A 12,371-nucleotide genomic window follows, 5' to 3' on the forward strand; every position below is an offset into this window, starting at 1 on the left:
GCTGGAGTGCAGTGGCCGGATCTCAGCTCACTGCAAGCTCCGCTTCCCGGGCTCACGCCATTCTCCTGCCTCAGCCTCCCGAGTAGCTGGGACTACAGGCGCCTGCCACCTCGCCCGGCTAGTTTTTTGGAGGTTTTAGTAGAGACAGGGTTTCACCGTGTTAGCCAGGATGGTCTTGATCTCCTGACCTTGTGATCCGCCCGTCTCGGCCTCCCAAAGTGCTGGGATTACAGGCTTGAGCCACCGCGCCCGGCCTGGAGAATTATTTGAATCATGCATATCAGACAACGGGTTGCAATATTTTGCATATAAGTAGCTCTTTCGAGGGCATTGTGGCTCATGTCTGTAATCCCAGCGCTCTGGGAGGCCAAGGCAGGTGGATCACCTGAGGTCAGGAGTTCAAGACCAGCCTGGCCAACATGGCAAAACCCTGTCTCTACTGAAAAATACAAAAATTAGCTGGGCTTGGTGATGGGCGCCTGTAATCCCAGCTACTCAGGAAACTGAAGCGGGAGAATTGCTTGAACCCAGCAGACGGAGGTTGCAGTGAGTCGAGATCGTGCCCCTGTACTCTAGCCTGGACAACAGAGCGAGACCCCATCTCCAAAAAAAAGAAAGAAAGAAAGAAAGAAATATAAATGTCTAAATGCATATGAAACCATTCAACCTCAATGTTGATTAAAATCTGATTAAAACCACAACTCTTCTGAGGCCCAGTCTAGTTTTAGATATCAAAAGCCCTAAAAACGGGGAGATTATTCGTCCCAGATCCTCATTTCTAGGCAAGTATCCTAAGCAAATAATTAAGGATGCGCAAAAAGATATGACCTACCAGATTGTTCACTTAAGTCTTGTTTATAACAAACAAAGTGGATTATCAGAGTCATCCAACTGTGCACCAGCACGGGTGGGGCAGCTCTAGGGTGTGCCATTCGGGTCTACTTGCCCTTCAGCTGTGAGGAATGCTGGGAGCTGACAGATTCCAGCTATTTTTATTTTTCTATTTTCGAGGCATGGGCCTTACTGTGTCGCCCAGGCTGGAGTGCAGTGGTGCAATGACAGCTCACTGCAGCTTTGACCTGGGCTCAAGTGATCCTCCCACCTCAGCCTCCTGAGTAGCTGGGACTATAGGTGTGCGCCACTACACTCAGCTAATTTACTTTTTAAATTTTTATCAGAGATGATGTCTCACTATGTTGCCCTGGCTGGTGTTGAACTCCTGGGCTCAAGTGACCCTCCCACCTCAGCCTCCCAAAGTGCTGGGATTGCAGGTGTGAGCCACTGCACCTGGCCTCTGCCTCACCTGTTAAGCTGAGGTTGTGCTGTTCTCAGGCAGCCCTAGTGAAGGACTGAGCAAGGCACTGAGACTAGTGATTATAGCTCACTGTGGGATTCCTTTGGTGGGAAATCTTTGCTCCAGAACTCCCCACTGGGTTGGTTAAACGTTTTCCAGATCTGAATCTCCATCTGAGGTTCTCCCTGGCCAATCCTCCTTCTTCACCATTTTATCTTTCATGGATGTTACTCCCAATAAACCTGATACTACCCCAGAGAACCCAACTAACACACTGCATTAGTGTTCAATTGGAGTTTGATCAGAAGGGCAGAACCACTATGGCTGACATGCAATGAGAGACTTATTGCATGCAGGGATTAGTCCTCATGCAACTGTGGGAGCAAGTTATCAGTCTATGTGAGGCGGTGGCTCTTCTGAATCTAATGTTGGACCTGAAGTCATCAGGGCCAGCAGCTGGGCAGGAAAAAATGTACATGAAGTAGGGGATGCAAAGACCAACAGGAACCTACAAGGACAAGGTGGAACATGAGTCTATTGCCACCTCCAATCTTGATGATGTGAGTGACTGGCAGGAGGAGCCAGGCACCTGGTCTAGGCTTTGGAGAAGCTGAAGGAGACCTGGAGTAGCGGGAGGCACCACAGGCCTGGCTGCTGCCTCACACCCACAGGTAGAGCTTCAGCTTAGCTGCAAATTGTGTGAGTGTCAAAAATGCCACGCACTATGCTCAGAGCATAGAAATTGCAGCAACTTCAGTCCCATCTGCCAAATCTTTTTTTTTTTTTTAAGTGACAGAGTCTCACTCTGTCACCTAGGCTGGAGTGAAGTGGTAATCACAGCTCACAGCAGCATCAAACCCCTAGACTCAGGTTATCCTCCTGCCTCAGCCTCCTGAGTAACTGGGACCACAGGCCCATGTCACCATGCCTGGCTTCTTTCTTTCTTTCTTTATATTTATTTACTTATTTATTTATTTATTTTTTTGTAGAGATGGGGGATCTTGTTATGTTGCCCAGATTGGTCTTGAACTCCTGGGCTCAAGTGATCCTCCAGTCTCAGCCTTCCAAAGTGTTGGGATTACAGGCCTGAGCCACTGCACCCAGCCAGTCTGTCAAATCTTGCAAACGTTTTTCTTACGGCCAACAATAACATCGACCATAGAGAAGGGATTTCTTGGAAATATCGTTCCAGTTTTGCTAAGTTAAATAAAATTAAATAAACCTACCACAATAGGATCGGTTAAAAATAAAATGATATATTTATAAAATGAAATGGTATTCAGCCATTTAAAATGATTTCATAGATGAATATTATCATCGTTAAGAAAACAATATAAACAGCATAAACTAATTTGTAAACATGTATATAAACATATAAAGAAAAGTATTTTGAGGGGTTATGTTCTAAGATGTTACATTTTTAAGTAAAAACAAGTCAATCTGGGGCACTTCTCTTCTTTAAACTCTTTTTTAGAGACACGGTCTTACTCTGCTGCCAGGATGGAGTGGAGTGGCACAATACAGCTCACTGCAACCTCAACCTCCTGGGCTCAAATAATCCTCCCACTTCAGCCTCCCAAGTATCAGGGACTACGGGTGTGTGTCACCATACTGGGCTAAGTTTTCTTCCATTCTTTTTTTTTTTTTTTTTTTGTAGAGATAGGGTCTTGCTGTGTTGCTTAGGTTGGTTTTGACTTCCTGGTCTCAAGTAATCCTCCTGCCTCAACCTTCCTAATCTCCTTTAAATTCTTAAATAGTACTTTGGGAGACCAAGGCGGGTGGATCACCCGAGGTCAGGAGTTTGAGACCAGCCTGACCAACATAGTGAAACCCCATCTCCACTAAAAATACAAAAATTAGCTGGGCGTGGTGGCGGGTGCCTGTAATCCCAGCTACTCGTGAGGCTGAGGCAGGAGAATCGCTTGAACCCAGGAGGTGGAGATTGCAGTGAGCTGAGATCACACCGTTGTACTCCATCTTAAAAAAAAAAAAAAAAAGGACCGAGGGCCGCGGGCTGGCTCAAGCCTGTATCCCAGCCACTTTGGGGGAGGGCCAAGACGGGGCCCCGGATCACGAGCGTCAGCCAAGCATCGAGATCATTTCCTCTGGGCTAACACGCGGTGAACCCCGTCTCTACTAAAAAAAATACAAAAAACTAGGGCGGGCGAGGCTGGCGGCGGCCTGTAGTTCCAGCCCACGATAGGGAGGCTGAGGCAGGAGAATGGCCGTAAACCCGGGAGGCGAGCTTGCAGTGAGCCTGAGATCCGGCCTGCCACTCCAGCCTGAGCGGCATAGAGCGCAGACTCTGTCTCAAAAAAAAAAAAAAAATTCTTAAATAGTTTCACACAATTGATCAAATGCAAGTATTTTCATAGCTTCCAGGTCCTCCGCAATGTAGATGACGTATGCAGTCTTTCCAGTTTCATCTCTGACTCCCACGTGCGTGTCATTTCATGTTCTAGGAATGCCAAACTGTTTGAGGTTCTTCCTCTCTATGCTCTGATGTTTCTCAATGACTTTGGCTTTTCTCTTTGGATGGACCGTCTTTCACCCCAACCTTTGCCTGATTAGTTCCTCCTTATTATTCAATAATAATTTTCTGGTAGTGCTTTATTGAGCCATTTGCAGCTCAATAGTTCCCCAAACTAATGATTTTGAACATCAAAATAGATTACCTGGGAAATTTACAAAAATACTGATACTTGGGCTTCACTATAGATCTTCTACATTATAATTTCCAGAGGCAGGACCTGCAAGTCTGCATATTATTTTGAATATGGACTTGTCTGCATATGACTGAGATCCACGGGTTCTGTGGTGAATTTCCATAGTTTTATGTTGCCTTGGTACCCATTTTGAATGTAAGTTAGACTTTCTCACATCAGACGCAGGGCCCAGTCACCCTGGACACAGTTCTTCACCTCTTCCCAGTTCCTCAATGTGGTTGATCCAGATACCTGCCTTATATCTCCTCCTGGGGTAGATACAACCTACTTGTCTCACCCCATCTACTTGACTCACCCTTCTGGCCCCTACACCTTGCATAGGTTGCACAGATATGCTACAGTGACTACCTCTAAGTCACAGTGTGACTTTGCAGAGCTCCTGCCTGTTTACTCTAAACCCACCAATTAGAACTTCTTGGGGGAAATCTGCTGGGATAATACTCAAGACCTTTTTTTTGTGTGTGTGAGACGGGGCTGGAGTGCAGTGGCGTGATCTAAGCTCACCAGAGCCTCTGCCTTCCGGTTTTAAGCAATTCTCCTGCCTCAGCCTCCTGAGTAACTGGGATTACAGGCACCCACCACCACGCCCAGCTAATTTTTGTATTTTTAGCAGAGACAGCGTTTCCCCATGTTGGCCAGGCTGGTCTCAAACTCCCAACCTCGTGATCTGCCCACCTCAGCCTCCCAAAGTTCTGAGATTACAGCCATGAGCCACCGCGCCCGGCCGTACCAAGGACCTTAATAAAGGCTTTGACCCACAGGTCTCTCTCTTTCTCTCTTGCTTTCCACTTACAGGTTCAACACACTGCTGTCTCCAGACTTTCCATCAGCCCTTGTAAGCACTCCTGGCCTGATGACCAAAGTTTTAAAATAGCTTTATTGCTTTAAATGGTTCCATTTTAAATGTGAAATATATATATATATATATGTATGTATTTTAACCAAATTTTAATGATAAAGGCATAATGGTAATGGTCACTTCCTATTGAGCTAAATAAACCCTACACAAACATAACCTCCTTTAGTTCTAACAATAAACCCTTGAGTTAGGTATTTTTAGTAACCCCACATTATTAATATGAAGTAATATTCTCAAGGTCATGCAGTCAGTAAGTGGTGAAGTGCTTGCTTTTAGTCATTAAGCTTTTCGAGAAATTGCTGGTTTCCAATCACATACATTTTTCTTTTAATTAAACATTCCCTCTGATTTTCCCACAATTTTGTGTATGAATTTTCATAACTAGACTTCAGTGTATACTAATTTGATATTTAAGAGGTCTGTTTGTCGCTTCCTAGCATGAAAATAATTCACAAAAGATATTTAATTTAATACTCGGATGATCAACTTCTCATTTTAAGCCCTACCAAACTCTTTCCCAACTCTGAGCAATATTTTCAGATTCTGTTTTGAGCAAATGATTAATTAATACATAATTAATATTCATGAACACTTTGGCATGCCAGACACGGAGCTAAATAAAAGCAGGTATCACAGGGATAAGCAAGACAGACAACCCCATTGCCATGGAGTTTATATTCTAGAGAGGTAGGCAGGTAACACAATAAATAAATGTATGACAAAGTAAGTTCAGGCTGGACAGTGTGGCTCATGTAATCCCAGTGTTTTGGGAGGCTGAGATGGGAGGACTGCTTGAGCCTAGGAATTCAAGACCAGCCTGGGCAACGTAGTGAGACTCTGTCTCTACAAAAAATTAAAAAAATTAGCGGGGTGTGGTGGTACACATCTGTGGTCCTAGGCACTTGGGAGGTTGAGGTGGAAGAATGGCTTGAATCCAGGAGTTGGAGGCTGCAATGAGTATGATTGCATCACGACACTCCAGCCTGGGCAGCAGAGCAAGACTCTGTCTATGAAACGGAAATAACATTTATTTTTTAAAAAAGCAGGATGAGAAAGACTAGGTGGAGGCTATGGCAATAGTTTAGGTAGGGAGGAGGGTGGTGACAGCAGGGGTTAGATTTAGAAAGACATGGGACATATTTTGGAGGTCGAGTCAAGAAAACATGCTCATGGTTTGTACGTGGGGCTAAAGTAAAAGAAGAATCAGAGATGGTTTGTAGGTTATTGGTTTGAGCATGTGGTTGGAGAATGGTAGCATTTCTAGAGCTGAGGATTTCTAGGGATCAATATGTTTGGAAAAATGAAGAGTTTTGTGCCTAATGAAGCAAAGTAATTTTTTTTGAGTGAGTGCCCATTGCAGAGACTGCTAGTTGTCTACTGTAGCCTATTCATTCCCCTCTTTTTTTTTTTAAATAAAGGAAAGCCAATTTTACTTGGGGTAAAGTGGCGAAAAGATAACATTTCTTAGTTTCCTTTGTAGCTAACCTCTTTTGCTTCTCCATTACGTGAGCTCCATATACATAATGTGAACGTGAATAACCTTGAGTTTTGAAATTACATGCTTAGACTAAGAGAAGGAGCCTGAATCCCAAATAACTTTGTGGAGTTGCCATATCGGTTCTAGCCTTTTTTTTTTTCTTTTTTCTTTTTCTTTTCTTTTCTTTCTTTTTTTTTTTTTGAGACAGGGTCTCACCCTCTCACCCAGGCTGAAGTGCAGTAGCGTGATCTCAGCTTACTGTAACCTCTGCCTCCCAGGTTCAAGCGATTCTCCCGCCTCAGCCTCCTGTATAGCTGGGGCTACAGGTGCACACCACCACACTTGGCTAATTTTTGTACTTTTTGGTACAGACAGGATTTCATCATGTTAGCCAGGCTGTTCTCAAACTCCTGACCTCAAGTGATCCACTCTCCTCAGTCTCCCAAAGTGTGGGATTACAGGCGTGATCCAACTGCACCCAGCCGGTTCTAGCCTTTTATATCAGAGAACAAACCCTAAATTGTTTAATCTACAATAATTGGAGCCCTGTTACTAGTAGTTGAATACAATTCCTGTCTGATACCATACCAATTCTAGAAAAAAATTATTACGCTATAATTTCCAGACTTTGTCCCTGCATTCCCATTCTCCTCCAAGCAGAACATGAAGAAGTTGCCCAGAAATAATTTATCTGTGGTATGCAAATCCGGTGTATTAGAAAATATTTTCTGAATCTACTTTTGGTTCCGTTATCCTCAACCAACATATGTCAGCAAAATAAAACAAGCATTTGTATTTTTAGTATGTCACTGTTGTGCAGTCTCCTAAATTTTGATGTTTTAAGCACTATGCCTTTAACATTAGCTAAAGCTGATAACATGGAAGAGGTTGATTATGGTTCTCTGGGTGCCAAGAATTACACTGGTTTCTGTTCCAATGTTGAGGACAGAAATCCTTCAGTGCAGATGGAAACATGGTTGGATTCTGTAGATATATTTCTTATTCACACAACAGAGAGTCTAGTAGGGACTGGACGTTATTACTTTTCTGAAACCTTTACAAATGGTCACTTAAAAAGTTACAAGCATTATATGCAGATACTTTTTTTTTTTTTTTTTTTGAGACAACGTCTCATTCTGCTACCCAGGCTGGAGTGCAGTGGTTTGATCTCTGCTCACTGCAACCTCTACATCCTGGGTTCAAGCGATACTTGTGCCTCAGCCTCCTGAGTAGCTGGGACTATAGGCAGTTGGCATCAAGCCTGCCTAATTTTTGTATTTTTAGTAGAGATGGGGTTTCACCATGTTGGCCAGGCTGGTCTTGAACTCCTGACCTTGGCCTCTCAAAGTCCTGGGACTACAGGCCTGAGCCACTGTGCCTGGCTCATTATTACTTTTATTTTTAAAAAAGTAGATGTGGGTTCTGTCATTTAGGGTGGAGGCTTAGGTTTGTGCATGGAGTACACAGTTCCTTTCTTTTGGGAAAGGCCATCTGGCTGAGCTCTTTCGCTTTGGGCAGGGACAAGGCAAGGACAAATCCCATGTTTATAGGGGACACTTTTGCTCTCTTTCCAAGTTTGGGGCTGGAAGCAATTTCTGGGCCTAGTGGGATGGGGAGGCCAGCTCCTGGCATGTGGAGTCTGAGGCTGGGGGCTGTGCCCCTTGGAATAGCTGAACTGGACAGTATGTCTTGTGACCTGAGGGTGTCTAAGTGGGTCTAATCAGAGGCTTAGAGAGTGACAAGTCTCCTGAAGGCCACAGATTGCAGAGGCCTAAGTGTGGTAAGTAAGACAGAGACTGAATACAAAAGCCCAGTTATGCTTCAAACTCAACCCAGAAACCAGCAGTCCTTGCCACACTCTCTTCCTCCCCAGTTCCAGCCTAGAGAGGCAACCTGTATAATTTTTTTTTTTCTGTTGAGACAGAGTCTTGCTCTGTTGCCCAGGCTGGAGTTCAGTGCCACGATCTCGACTCACTGCAAACTCTGCCGCCCTGGTTCAAGTGATTCTCCTGCCTCGGCCTTCTGAGTAGCTGGGATTACAGGTGTGCACCTCCACACTTGGCTAATTTTTGTATTTTCAGTAGAGACGGGATTGTGTCATGTTGGCCAGGCTGGTCTTAAACTCCTGACCTCAAGTGATCCACCCGCCTCGGCCTCCCAGAGTGCTGGTATTACAGGTATGAGCCACCGTGCCTGGTTGCAACCTCTATGAATTCTTTTAGCCATTTCTTCTCTAATTCACCTCCATATTTATAAACATACATCTGTCTTTCCCCTTACGGACATTATTTGCTGACTTCTTACTATGGAGGGTGAGAATTCGACTCTTTCACACTCCCTTCCAATTTCCTTTCTCATCTTTGACCTAACCACATTACAAGGTTTGGTTAAATCCATATTCAGTGTTTGCATTACTGTGACTTTGTAAATGCTATGTAAGCTGAGCCAAGTTGTGTACCATGATTACCTTTCCTTCTTGCATAAGCTTTTGTTTTCTCGAGTGAATAATTCCTTTATTTTACTTTATTAGTTTTCCACATATTTGTCTTAGTCTGTTTGGGCAGTAAAACCAAGATATGATAGACAGGGTAGCTGATAAACAACAGAAATGCATTTCTTGGCTGGGCGCAGTGACTCACACCTGTATTCCCAGCACTTTGGGAGGCCAAGGCAGGCAGATCACTTGAAGTTAGGAGTTTTGAGACCAGACTGGACAGCATGGTGAAACCCCGTCTCTACTAAAAATACAAAAATTAGCTGGGTGTGGTGGTGCACACCTGTAATCGTCAGCTACTTGGGATGCTGAGGCACAAGAATTGCTTGAACCTAGGAGGTGGAGGTTGTAGTGAGCTGAGCCCGTGCCACAATATTCCAGTCTGGGCTACAGAGTGAGACTCTGTCTCAAAAGATAAAATAAAATAAAAACACAAAGGCAGAAACTATTCTTCTTCCCTTGAACCTCAGTGGAATTTTGTGATGCTTCAACAAATAGGCGGTGGAAATGATACTGTGGTTTTTGAAGCTAGGACATAAAAGATAGCATGTCATCTACTTGACTGTCTCTCTCTCTCAGGGCTCCTAACCTTAGAACCCAGTCACTGCTGTTGAGAAAGCCCAAACTAGCCCACATGGACAGAGTGCACAGTGAGGAACTGAGGCCCTCAACTGACAGCCAGCATCAACCACCAGACCTGTGGGTAAACAATCTTTCCAATGATTCCAGCCCCCAGTCTTTGAGTCTTCTAGTTGAGGTTCCAGACACTGGGTAGCAGAGACAAGCCATCCCTTCTGCGCTCTAAATTCCAGACCCACAAAACCCATGAGCATAATAAGTGATAGTTTTTCACCACTAGGGTGTTTTTTGTTTTGTTTTGGTTTTTGTTTGTTTTGTTTTTTGAGACAGAGTCTTGCTCTGTTGTCCAGGCTGGACTGCAGTGTTGTGATCATGGCTCACTGCAGCCTCAAGCTCCTAGGCTGAAGCGATCCTCTTGTCTCAGTCTCCTGAGTAGCTGGGAATACAGGCACATGCCAACACACCTGGCTAATTTTTTATTTTTATTTTTGTAGAGTTGGGGGTCTTACTATATTGCCCAGGTTGGTCTTGAACTCTTGGCCTCAAGTGATGTTCCTGCCTTGGCTTCCCAAAGTGTTGGAATTACAGGCATAAGCCACTGCAATCCAGCCAATTTCACCAGTAGGTTTTGCTACACTGCTGTAATAACTGGAATACCTTTGTGGTAGGCAGCCACAAAGATGATCCCCCCAGAGATCCCTGTTTCCTGTTACTCACACCCTGTGTAGTCCTCTCCAACCTTATACCAGGGTTCATCTCTGTTGACCAGCAGAATAGACCAGAAGGGAGGGCATATTAGTTCTAAGATTAGAATATAAGAGACATTGTAACTTCTGTCTTGGTCTTTGCTTCATCTTCATCTCTATTTGATTATTCACTCTAGAGGGAGCCGACTGCCATATGGAGCAGCCCCGTGGAGAGGCCCAGGTGGTAAGTAATTGAGGGATCTTGCCAGCAGTTATGTGAATGAATAGATCTTTCAGCCCCTGTCAAGCCTTTAGATGACTTCAGCCTCCACTTGACTGCAACTTCATGAAAGACTGCAACTTCATGAAAGACTGAACCAGAGGCTGCTCCCTGATTTTTGACCCTTAGAGTGTGTGAGATGATATTTATTTGTTGTTTTAAGCTACTAACTTTTGGGGTGTCATTTGTTACACAGCAATAGCTAACTGATACAACCTCCTATTTGGATCCCATCTCATTGCTTCAGTCTGAACAGACCTGCTGTACCTTCTGGGCCACTTTTTACTCTCATCCTAGGGATTCCCTTTCCTTTCTCCTGCTTCCACTGCTTCCTGGACCCCCTGTTTTCCTCTTTATAGCTTTAATTTCTCATTTTAATAGAGCAGACTGTCTAGTAGCCTCCTAAGAAAGAATGCATTGGTGACCAGGTGCGGTGGCTCATGTCTGTAATCCCAGCACTTTGGGAGGCTGAGGTGAGTGGATCACATGAGGTCAGGAGTTCGAGACCAACCTGGCCAACATGGTGAAACCCCGTCTCTACTAAAAACACAAAAATTAGTCAGGTATGGTGGCAGGTTCCTGTAATCCCAGCTATATGGGAGGCTGAGGCAGGAGAATCACTTGAACCTGGGAGGTGGAGGTTGCAGTGAGCTGAGATGATTGCACCACTGCACTCCGGGCTGGGTGACAGAGCAAGACTACATTAAAAAAAAAAAAAAAAAAGAGTGCATTGGTGAAAAATATTTGAGAGCTTACATGATTTGTAATGTCTTTATTCTGCCATTATGCTTGATGGTTAGGTGTCAGAGTCTAGAATTTTAGGTTGAAAATATCCTTTCTCTCAAAAAAAAAAAAAAAAAAAAAAAGAAAAGGAAAGTATTGCTTCATTTTTCTTCTAGCTTCTTATGATGCTCTGGAAGAGTATTAGTTTTTGTATATGCCTATTTTGTTTCTTTCCTCCACTCCTGAAAACTTCTAGGTGCCACTGTTGGTGGCAGTTAAGTGTGCAAACTCTAGAACCAGACTACCTGGGTTCAAATCTCAGTTCCAACAATCATTGGTTATGTGACTCTGGGAAATTAGTTTAACTGCTCTGTGCCTCAGTTTCCCCATCTATAAAGTGAAGATAATAATAGTACCTACCTCATAGAGTTGCTTTGAGGATCAAATGATCCCTCACCTTTCTGTACTCCTCTGTATCTGTTGATGTAAACCTTCCTCAAGTTGGGTTCTTTCCACAGATCATTTCTGGAGAGGGGTAGGGTCTAGAACAAGGCGGGCAAGCTTTACCCATAAAAGAGCAGATAGTAGGCTGGCTGTGGTGGCTCATATTTGTAATCCCAGCATGTTGGAAGGCTGGGGCGGGAGGATCACCTCAGGTCAGGAGTTCGAGACCAGCCTGGCCAACATGGTGAAACCCTGTCGCTACTAAAAAAACAAACAAACAAACAAACAAACAAAATTAGCCAGTCATGGCAGCACATGCCTGTAATCCCAGCTACTTGTGGGGCTGAGGCAGGAGAATCACTTGAACCCGGGAGGCAGAGGTTGCAGTGAGCCGAGATCACGCCATTGCACTCCAGCCTGGGCGACAAGAACAAAACTCCATCTGAAAAAAAAAAAAAAAAAAAAGCAGATAGTAAATAGTTTTGACTTTGAGAGCTATAAAGCTAGTGTTTCAGCTATTGAACTTTACCACTGTAGGGCAAAAACTGCCATAGACAAAATAAAAGTGAATGAGCCTGGCTGTGTTCCAATAAATCTTTTGTTTATACAGCTGCAGGCAGATTTGGCTCACTGACCACAGGCATCTGACTGTGAAACACTATCCTCTCCTTTTTGTACTTACTTTATCTGACCCTTCTTAGAGGTATAGAGACGCCTCCTAGTTGGAGATATCTCAGACTAAAAACTGACTACCTTATGCTATAACTTCTCCACAATGCACTAAGTGGTCCAATGATTCAGTTGCATCA

This window comes from Rhinopithecus bieti, unplaced genomic scaffold (assembly GCF_001698545.2).
Source record: "Rhinopithecus bieti isolate Rb0 unplaced genomic scaffold, ASM169854v2 scaffold_13348, whole genome shotgun sequence".
Taxonomy (NCBI): Eukaryota; Metazoa; Chordata; class Mammalia; order Primates; family Cercopithecidae; genus Rhinopithecus; species Rhinopithecus bieti.